This window comes from Siphateles boraxobius, unplaced genomic scaffold (assembly GCF_051911475.1).
Source record: "Siphateles boraxobius isolate OS27281-9 unplaced genomic scaffold, OSU_SipBor_1 82, whole genome shotgun sequence".
Taxonomy (NCBI): domain Eukaryota; kingdom Metazoa; phylum Chordata; class Actinopteri; order Cypriniformes; family Leuciscidae; genus Siphateles; species Siphateles boraxobius.
This window is the reverse complement of record NW_027509211.1, coordinates 900,683-908,506: the sequence shown is the minus strand read 5'-3', so window position 1 is coordinate 908,506 and position 7,824 is coordinate 900,683.

The window sequence follows — 7,824 nt, the reverse complement described above, 5'->3', positions numbered from 1 at the left end:
ACGTTTAACCCTCTACTGCTCTTCACGTGTCGGTCAAAAATGACTGAATTTATTTTTCAATGAAATTAATGTACTATATTTTAGTTCGATAATCTTTTGTATTTAATATTTTGTACTTTTAGGGGATTTTATGGTACTCAATTATATTTACGATGTATTTATAATCCATTTATTCTCTTTTTGAGCATAGACCTTGCAGACACTTTGCAGATTATTGTTGAAGTGAAAAATGTTTTAAAAAGTGAACTTAAAAAAAGTTACAGAATTGTATGTTTATTGTTATGAAAAATATGCAAAAATACCATTTTAAATTTTTATATGAAATATTTACTTTCCGAAACATGTTTTACTCTAAAACTGTGAGAAAATCAAAGCCATAAATCTAAAGTTGTGTTTCCAATGTGAGTCTCAGTAAATGAGCGTTCAGTGAGAGTGTGTTCGACTGCAGTACCAAACGCTTCCACTAGAGGAAACTCTCATTCATTTACAATGCGTAATTTCTGACCGCGAGAAACACAAGTGTGAATATTGTTTTCAGGACCATTTGACCTGTTTTTTTTTGTGTGTGTGTATGTTTACACAAACAGACAAGTGCCAAAACCTTTACCAAGTTCTGTACCATTCTAATAAAGAAGTAAAAATGACCCAAGAGCACCTGAGCAACTGCCTTTTTCAGGAAAAGTAAAAGCTTTTAAAAGTGAAAATATCTTTAGATCTTATTTCATTTAACCTCAAATACACCTCGTTAGTCGGTTTTGGCCTTCAGAAATACACCAGTCCTCTTTCCAGAAGCACTTTTGAGGGTGTTGAACCTAATAATTCCATGAGGAAAGTCGTCACTGGTCAGTCGGCTCAGATTGTGCTAAATTTCATTCTGGAGGTTTTTACTCATCATCCTTCTGTTCCCACTTTTGTTTTCCCTCTGATTAATACGCCGGTCATTGGCCCGTCTCTGAATGTTTCTCATCGAGGAACCAGATTGGATCGGTTTTCACAACCTCGTTCCAGTTGTCTGACTTCATTTTTGTGTCTTCGGTGTCGAGCGGAGAAAACTCAAGGGAACATGAAAGAAACTAACGCTTATTTTCCACCAGCCTTCGGATAAAACCAGCTAATCAATGTTTAGAGCATTTTAAACCTCAGTATTTTCCATTCACTGTTCCCGTCTGTTGTTCATCTTCCTTTATATAACACTAAAGCCATTGGGTTTTTTCGGTAGATGACTTTACAGACTTTAAAACAGTACTTCTGTATTTCAATTTTATGCATCCTATGGTGTGTCCTTGATTAACAAAAGTATTGATTTCTTTTATTTCTTTCCCCCCAAAAATAAAATAAAAATTCGTACTGACCCCAAACTTTTGAACGGTAGCGTTTAATGTTACAAAATATTATATTTCAGATAAATGCTGTTCTTTTGAATTTTCTATTCATCAAAGAATCCTGAAATCAAAATGTAAATAACTGTTTTCAACACTGATAATAATCATAAATGTTTCTTGAGCATCAAATCATCATATTATAGTGATTTCTGAAGGATCATGTGACACTGAAGACTGGAGTAATGATGCTGAAAATTCAGCTTTGATCACAGGAATAAATTACACTTTACTGTATATTCACATAGAAAACAGCTGTTATTAAATTGTAATAATATTTAACAATATTACTGTTTTTTTCTTTCTATTTTTAATCAAATAAATGCAGCCTTGGTGAGCAGAAGTACGGAAGAGGATTAGGGCCAAGTAATAATAAAAAAATAAAACAATCTCGAGATTAAAGTCATATAATGTGAAATTAAACTCGTTAAATTTCGAGAAAAAAATTCGAAATACAATCTTGAGAATAAACTCATTACATTTCGAGAATAAAGTCGTTGTGTTTCGAGAAAAAAACTAGTTAAATTTCGAGAAAAAAATCGAAATACAATCTTGAGAATAAACTCATTACATTTCGAGAATAAAGTCGTTGTGTTTCGAGAAAAAAACTAGTTAAATTTCGAGAAAAAAATCGAAATACAATCTTGAGAATAAACTCATTACATTTCGAGAATAAAGTCGTTGTGTTTCGATAAAAAACTCCTTAAATTTCGAGAAAAAAATCGAAATACAATCTTGAGAATAAACTCATTACATTTCGAGAATAAAGTCGTTGTGTTTCGATAAAAAACTCCTTAAATTTCGAGAAAAAAATCGAAATACAATCTTGAGAATAAACTCATTACATTTCGAGAATAAAGTCGTTGTGTTTCGAGAAAAAACTCCTTAAATTTCGAGAAAAAAAATCAAAATACAATCTAGAGAATACACTCATTAAATTTCGAGAATAAGTCGTTGAGTTTCGAGAAAAATACTCGTTAAATTTCGAGAAAAAAGTCAAAATAATCGTGAGAATAAATCGCTGGCTTATTACTTTAGGATCGATGTTGGTTGTGTACGCCTCCATCAACAGAGTGTAACGACTGTAATCATCTATACAGCCATTAATGGCATTGCCATACAGTTTATCATCCATATGCCAGAGTGCATTAGTCCACTGGTTGTCATTTCATGTTGGACAAAAGCGAGTACATCGCGCAAATTGGACTGATTTTTTCTTCTAAAAAGTGCTAGTCGCTTGCAAATTCTCTTTAAAGTTTATATGCTAATTCTGTCATAATTGGCTAAAGTTGATAGTATTTCTTTGTAACTGAAAGAAAGTCTAAAATATAGCTTGACTAAGTGATCCAACTCTGCCATGTCCTCTATCAGTCGGCTATGCAATGAACACTGATCAAATGCGTTATTCTCTACATTTCATTTAGACTTTTTTTCTCGAAACACAAGGACTTTATTCTCGAAATGTAATGAATTTATTCTCAAGATTGTATTTCGAGTTTTTTTCTCGAAATTTATCGAGTTTTTTCTCGAGAAACAACGACTTTATTCTCGATATTTAATGAGTTTTTTTTCTCGATATTTAACGAGTTTTTTTCTCGAAATTTAACGAGTTTAATTTCGCATTATAATGACTTTAATCTCGAGATGGTTTTATTTTTTTATTATTGCTTGGCCCTAATCCTCTTCCGTACTGAAGAGACTTTTTTTCAAAACATTAAAAAATCTTACCAGTCCAAAACTTTTGACTAGTATTAGTTCATGTATTTGATATTTGGTAGGTGTTTAGCACTTCAATGCAACTATTGAGCTACACGTTTGTTTGAGTTTCTCCTATAAGACACTTTGGGAAACAGAGACTTGTTTTGATCAGGAGTGTTTGGGAAGCGCCCTCTTGTGTTCACAGCAATAACTGCAGTAAATCCAAACACAGAAGTCAAGTCTTGAAATCATGCTTCAAACATTTCTGGATGTGCACAGTATAAATATACACCTTTATTGTATATTGAAAAGATATTAAAAAAAAAACACTTTAACTCAAAAGTAATTAGTCTCTCCTAACGTTTCTCCTACTTTAACCCTCTATGGTATGCATTATGTTCTAACCATGAAATATTTTTTCAAATAAGTTTTTATTACATGAAATAGGTTCAATCATACAAATCAAAAAAGATTTTTGAAAAAAATGTTTTTGGGGGAGGCGAGGTACTCAAACAAAAAATTAAGTAGATCCCTATTATTATACCCAATAATTTGGCTAACTCATAACTCTGCACTCTTCCTAGTGACCTTTCCCAAAATTATTGCTTTATTCATTTTCTAATCAATCTGTTATTTATACATGAATACAAATATAATACAATAAACACTTCAATTGTTGCAATCATATTGTTGAAAAATCCCAATGGGGAAATACATAACTTCAATTCCACTGTGGTACTGTCACGAATGCAGTCTCTGTAGCTCCCTCCGCTCACCACCAGAGGTCACCATCTCCTGAGTACTAACTCCTTGGACTGCATTTCCCATACACCCCGTACCTGTGGCTGATTTGACTCACAGGTGTTTCGCATTGACTGTCTCTATTTAAACTGTTCTCTCAGCTTCCTCCTTGTGTAGTCTTGTCTTGCCATGCAAACATTTCTAAGCGTTTATTACGTGTGTGATTTCCCGTGTATGACCTGGACTGTTTACTGGACTCTGATTCTTTGCCGCCTGCCTATTCTGATTGCATCTGCCTTGTCATTTGATTACCCTGTGTGTTTGTCGCCTGCCCTGATCTTCAGCCTGAACTCTGACTTTGATTCTGCCTTATCTACATTGTGCTTGAAGCCTGTGATTGAACTCTGCCTATTTGACTTGCATTCTGTTTTAATAAAGCTGCATATGGATCCTCACGACACTGCCTCCTTGTTACAGGTACAGCGTTGCCATATGGAAAGCAAAATTGATATTTTCTCAATTTACAGTAAAACTATGTTAGACAAAGTGGCTTTGTGAATAAAAATATCTAATTTACCTTCAAAGACTCTGAAAAAAAAATCCCCCTGGAGAAGAGATGTTTAGAAATGGGGTTAATAGAGCAATTTGTGGAGCACCTCAACAGGTGTATTCAGGCTGACGTGACAGTCATGTGACTACTCAAATGTCATGTGACTTAAAAACAGCACATCATTGGCTACCTTAAGGCCTGCCCTTTTAATTCCCATAGTGCAATATATTGTCTTTTTTTCTGAATAACAAGGATATGGTTGACAGTGGTTAGTAGAGTTGAGGTTGACTAGTTACACTACTAACACAAGTTTGGGTGGCTTGAGACAGTCCTGGCTAAACCATTGGATCCTTTATAAATCGATTGTTCTTAACCAATACTTTTGAACATCTTTGCATCAAAAAGGAGGGATATTATTTGCAGGGTTCGTACACCTTTTCCAAGGTCAAATTCAAGCCCTTTTCAAGCACTTTCAAGGTCCATTTTAAAGCCTTTTCCAGCACCTTACACCACCGTAAATTACATACCAATACATAGTCAAAATTATTATTTAGTATTTTTATCGCATTAAAAGAGATAATGCTATAAACAGGCAAAATTGTGTTTCGTAATAGGATCAGATATTTAAGCATATCACAAGTTTTATTTTTCAAAATGTATCACTGTCTAAATAGATAATGCCTATTAACAATACTTTTCATTATATTAATGTCCAAATATTGCTTCCCAGATAATATGATTTTCAGGCTGTAAAACTGAAGAAATTTAAAGGGCTGAAAATATGAAGACAGGATTTGAACAGAAATATTTTACAGGCCTTGGTTTTGGGACACATTCTTGATATAGACAAGGTTTGATCAAAATCTGAGATAGTGCAACAACAACCTGTAATTCAATTTTGACCCAGAAGACTCTGACAGTGCACAGGCCCTTCCTGAATTTTTTTTATTTCATTGCCAACACATACATTTATTTACTGGAATAGAGCAGTGTAAATATTGCAAGCGCAGAAATCAAAATGAAAACTCCGCCTACTTTTGCTCTGGCCAGCGTAGCGCTGTCAGTTAGACATGAATGAATCAAAGGAAATATTAAATTTAATTCGAGGTGATAGATGCATACGCATTTGATGTAATGTGTTACCATGTTCCTGCATGCGCAACGCAATCTCATGTGCTGTTCAGGTTTTGTAGTTTCAGTTTCAGTGTGAGACAGTAAAGACCCTTGATTCCAACACGCTCTGGAGTTAGTGTTATTTCTCGAGTGTTACACTTAATATGACTCCAATTTCAAATGATTATCAAATTTAGATTGCTTCTTATTAGAAAATAATCATACATATTATGATTTAACTTCGATCTTTGATTATTCTGGGTATCCAATACTTCCAATCATTAAATTTGTTCATTAAAGGAACACGCCAAATCGCTCTGTATCTGAAGGGCTACATTTTATTTTTCCATTTAATAAAGAAACTATTCAGTCAGATAGGTATTTGTTGTGAAAGAAATACAGTTACAATTTCAAGCATTTTCAAGCATTTTATCCAAAATGTAAGCACTTTTCAAACCTTGAAAACACAACATCAAAATTCAAGCATTTTCAAGGATTTCAAGCACCCGTACGAACCCTGTATTTGGTAACAATCCTGTTCATCTCAATGTCAATTGCCCCACTTTAAAAAAAAAAGAAACAGCATACGCCTGAAACAGCCGTGATTGTTTATTTCTTTTCTGTTCTTTTTGAGTTTGTATCCCTGGAAAACAGCTGATGTGTGTGTGTTTTTATAATAACAACATGAGCTAAATTAAAACCCAAAAGTAATAACAGTGATAAAGCAGCATTCTGCCAAGATTACTGTAGATGAAACTCAGAAATGTTTCTGTTTTTCCAAAAATACCCCACAAGCAAGTCTTTCTTTGAAATAATAAAATCAATAAATAAGCCACGTTTGTATAATCAGTATGACTCATCACTAACTTATACTTGTACTTTACACTGATTCAAGTAATCAAAGATAATGGCGTCTAGTTTTCCACTAGACACACTGTAAAAAATCTGTTAAATTTACGGTAAAAATCGGCAGCTGTGTCGCCAGAAATCTACCGTAAAAAATACGGTAGCAACATTTTAGGTTTTACAGACTTTACTTAAATTTACAGTCAAAAAAAGTATTTCATTTTCTGATATAATGTTAATTTACCCACATATTGAAGTACTAATATCAGTTTTGTACCATTGTAATACACTGACATCCACCAATCACAGCAGAGATGAGAGTCACATGATCAATGAAAGCTTGTCATAAGTAGATTTTACACAAGAAAGTTAAAAGTTAATAGTAATATGTAGAAGCTGCACAGGGTCATTCACACACACACACACACACACACACACACACACACACACACACACACACACACACACACACACACACACACACACACACACACACACACACACACACACACACACACACACACAATAAATACCATCATAAAACACATGAAATTGTAAAAATGCAATAAACATTAAATTAACAACATTAGATGTAACATAAAATCCTAATGTACATAACTGATTAGAAAAAAACTGTGAAGAAACAGTAATTGTGGCAATGTCACTTTACATTTTTTCCCTGTAAATTATACAATGACTTGTTCTTTTCCATTTCCAAAAACTGTAAACATTAAATATACGGTTAGATCTGTCACAGTTATTCACCGTATATATAGTACGGAAACTTTCAGTAAACTAATTAACCGTTTTTCATTGTAGCATTTTTACGGTCTTTTACCGTTAAAATCACGATACTTTTTTACAGTGTAAGTTGATGAAAACCCAATAGGTAACCCTTTCCAGTGCGGTTTGATTGGTTTTGCTGAGCTGTACTTCACTCCCACAGACTGTTGACCGTCCACACAACTTCCACCTTCAGCTAAAAATCTGTATATAAATAAAGTTCTGTTCGTGTTTAATCTGTCAATAAACAGTGATTTGCTAAAACAGTGCGCTCTCTGGACGGGGCAATACAAATGTGTTTCCTCCACAAAGTGTTTATGCACTTGATGGGTCAGCAAAGTCTCATGAACTCATTTGTGCTTTAACAATTTCATTCTGGGTAGATTTGTATTTCATGGAAAAGGACAGGTTTGAATCTTCCGGCACTATATGAGCTGGAAAATGAGAGCATGAAAAATTATTTAATTTACATCTTTATATTGTGAAAACTTGGTATGTAGCAAAAGTTTAGACATGAACTGAATATTTCAGCTCATTTCTATTTGAAGATTCCCACATTCATGAGGTGAATTTTAGGACATAAATATAGCCAATCATAACATTAAAACTGAAATGTTTTGAAGAATTGTTTTCATGATTGATCCCTGCTCTCCTTTCTGAGAACTCATGTACTCGTGTTCATACGCAGTGGGCGGAGCTTCTCTTATATTTAGC